Source organism: Palaemon carinicauda, unplaced genomic scaffold, assembly GCF_036898095.1.
Source record: "Palaemon carinicauda isolate YSFRI2023 unplaced genomic scaffold, ASM3689809v2 scaffold2199, whole genome shotgun sequence".
Classification (NCBI taxonomy): domain Eukaryota; kingdom Metazoa; phylum Arthropoda; class Malacostraca; order Decapoda; family Palaemonidae; genus Palaemon; species Palaemon carinicauda.
This window is the reverse complement of record NW_027169809.1, coordinates 1,216-5,000: the sequence shown is the minus strand read 5'-3', so window position 1 is coordinate 5,000 and position 3,785 is coordinate 1,216.

Below are 3,785 nucleotides of genomic sequence, written 5' to 3'. Positions count from 1 at the left end.
TCAGACCATTGTTCCCTAGTCTTAGGTAGTGCCATAGTCTCTGTACCATGGGCTTCCACTTCCTTGGGTTAGAGTTCTCTTGCTTGAGGATACACTTGGGCACACAATTCTATCTTATTTTTCGTTTTCTTTTTTGGTTAAAGTTTTTATTATTTATATAGGAGATATTTATTTTAGTATTACTCCTTTCGAAATATTTCATATATCCTTGTTTCCTTTCCCCACTGGGCTATTTTCCCTGTTGGAGCCCCTGGGCTTATAGCATCCTGCTTTTCGAGCTAGGAGTTTAGCTTAGCAATTGATAATATTAACAATAATAGTATTATTATTATTAATAATAATATTAATAATAATAATAATAATAATAAAGATAATAATAGTAATCTTGCGCGGCCTCTAATAACACATCTGACATAAACTCTGAATCTAACGAGTTTCATCAACATCATCTCTTGGATGAAGGACAGACTAAAAAGAATACTTCTTCATCTTCCGTTAGGTGGAAATGTAAGATCATGAATTAATAGTACCCATTATTATTTACCTATTCAACTATTTCCTTTCATGACGATATTTTTTACTTCTTGTTTTATTGCTAAATATAAATTTTGTTTATATCTCTGATATTTTCAGGGAAATAACTTTTTGATAAGGGAAGAGGATGTGGTATATAAATTCTCAGGTGTATTATTATTATTATTATTATTATTATTATTATTATTATTATTATTATTATTATTATTATTATTATTTTCTAAGCTAAAACCGTAGCTGGAAAAGCTTGATGCTCAAGCCAAAGAGATCCAACAGGGCTAAATAACCTTGTGTGGAAAGGAAATAAGGAATCAAATAAACTATATGATAAGTAATGAATAAAGAACATTAAATACCTTATTATTAGTAACCACTTTAAGATAGACCTGTCACAAATAAACTACGAAGAGAGACTTATATCAGCAAAGTTCAACATATAGATATTCGTTGTAAGTTCTTTAATAGCAATAGGCAATTGCAACACCAGGTGGCTTAATTGACTCAATCAATGCGAGATCGAATTAGTTTAACACTGCAAAGGAAAATAGACCTTTTTACATGGTTCCTTTGTGACCCAAAATCCCATAGTTCTAATTACAATAATTAAAAGCCAAACTTATTGCTACTTTAAACTGAATTGTTGTTAGCTCGTTTACCTTCTCCAAGCTGGAGAGCGGGTGCTAACTAGATACCCCCTCCCCACTTCCCCCACCCCTCACTCATCACCCCCCCCCCCCCCCCCTGACCTCCTGGAAAAAATGCCTGCGAAGGCGACCACATGGTGCTTAGCGAAATTAATTATTTTTAGCTAAAAAGGCATCGCTGAGGCCATCTGTTGGCGCTTAGGAGATGATACACAATGATTCCAAATAGCTCGCCATCCAACCAAGAATCTATTTTACTTGAATATCAAGGCTTTATTAATTATAAATAAAATAATATCCTACTAATGCGCTGTACAATAATACATTATTTAGAAATAACTCAACCTTACCAACAGTCAGTTTAAAACCTCGTCAACAATTTTTGAAAGGAAACACAGGCGCTCATTTGGTAAAAAACGAACGAAGAAGTGACAGACTGACCGGAGAATCTATTTTATCTTAATAACAAAGCTTTATAAATTATAAATAGAAAAATATCAAAATAATGCGCTGAACATTGTTAACTAATTCTACATAGCCCATTCTTACCAACAGCCAATTTAAAACTTCTTCAACATTCTTAGAAAGGAAACATAGATGCTCATTTGGTAATCACCGAGCGAAGAAGAAACAGAATGACCAATTGAGATATATGTTTTCTTGTTATTTGGTGGTAAAATTTAATGTATAAAAGTTTATTTAGAAAAGGAATAAAAGCTATATTTTAATACCAGCATCATTGTTATGTTAAACTTTCCATATATATCTAATTCTACGTTGATTTCCCTCCATTATGGTAAAACTAAGGTTGGCAATTCTGAAAGATAAAGCACAACGAACGTCAACAAGACGATTCCTTTAGGTTTAATCTTGTCTAAAAACATACAATACTTAACTAAGATTCTCAATTTACAGATGTTCCTTTCGATATCAAAATATAGAATGGCTGTTTATAGAACTGTTTTATAATACATATGGATATTAAAACAGATATAACAGCGAGGATATATAATAGAGTACCAGGCATATAAGCTAAAAGAACTGTATAATTTCTACGCTGAATCTTTGTTATAATGATAACTTATAATATGGCGGGAGTTTACAATAAGTTTTGACTTAGCATTTAATTAATATCCATTTGATAATTAAAGGAAATTAAATAGGAAGCTAAATATAAAGAAGAAAATAACAGAATATATTGGTGTTTGTTAATTCTGCTTTCTGATGTTGGGTTCCCAGTGATAAAGTCAGATAAAAACTCAAAGTGATAAAGTCAGAGGAAAACTCTAAGTGTTAAGGTCAGATAAAAATACAGTTATATAGTCAGATAAAAACTCAAACTGATAAAGTCTGATAAAGGATACAATAAGTCATAAAAAATCTCTAAGTGTTGAGGCCAGATAAAAACTTGAAGTGATAAAGTCAGATAAATGATACAATAAAGCGAAACAATAAAACACGTTTCCAATTCAGAGAATGAAAATAAATACATAATTCAGCTTCAAACGTCATAAAAAATAGATATTTGTGATGAATAACTTTGATGAAAATCGATGATATTTAAGTTAAGATTTGAATCACTTTCATTATTTCATTTGCTATTAATTCAATAGATTGATTTAATTTTAGATGATTTTTATATTGTTTATATATTTGATAATTTCATGTATTTTCAAATTATTTATCATATTAATTAATAATTCTGGCTAATTCAATTTTTGAATTCTATGTATTTTATTTAAAAGTCATTTTTTAATCTCAAGGTTTTAAGGTATTTTTACAACCTAATATCCCATACACACAAACACACACACATATATATATATGTATGTATATATATATATATAATATATATATATATATATACTATATATATATATATATATATATATATATATATATATATATATATATATATATATATACAATTCTTTTATATATATAGTAGCTTATTAGCAATGTCACTGCCTATCAATCTGCTGAACAGGGGTTCCATACCCAAATCTAGCTCAATTGTTACTTAAGATAAGAATGGGTGTAATCCTTTAGGGGAGCCTATAGGTCTACCTGCTGAGTCATCACCAGCCATTACCTGGCCCTCCCTGGTCCCTGTATAGCCTGTGAGCGTATGTATTTATGGTCACTCTATGGCCTTGTCACTGTCTCCTGCCTTTGTCATTCATGAGTCACCTTTAAACCTGGGGACACTTTCTCTCTACCTTTTGTGTCATGATCAGCCATTGCCTGGCCCTCCCTGGTCATAGGGTGATGCAGAAGGGTCTTGAGTACTGATCATCAGTATATATGGTCAGTCTCTAGGGCACTGTCACTTTCCCTTGCCCCTGCCATTCATGGGTGACCCTTAAACGTAAATTTTTCCAATCTGAATTCTTAAAAACATTATCTAGGCTGCGTGTAATTTAGGAGAAATGGGACCTCCGCTTCTAACTCATTTCTAAATAGGAATTATCTGTCTTTTTAACCGGCTATCATTCCTCCAAATAGCATATCTATCTTTAACTCTGTTAAATCCAGTCGAATTGCTTTTATCAGCATATCTTCCTTGAATGACAAAATATATTAAATATTTTTTCATCTCCCGGTAGG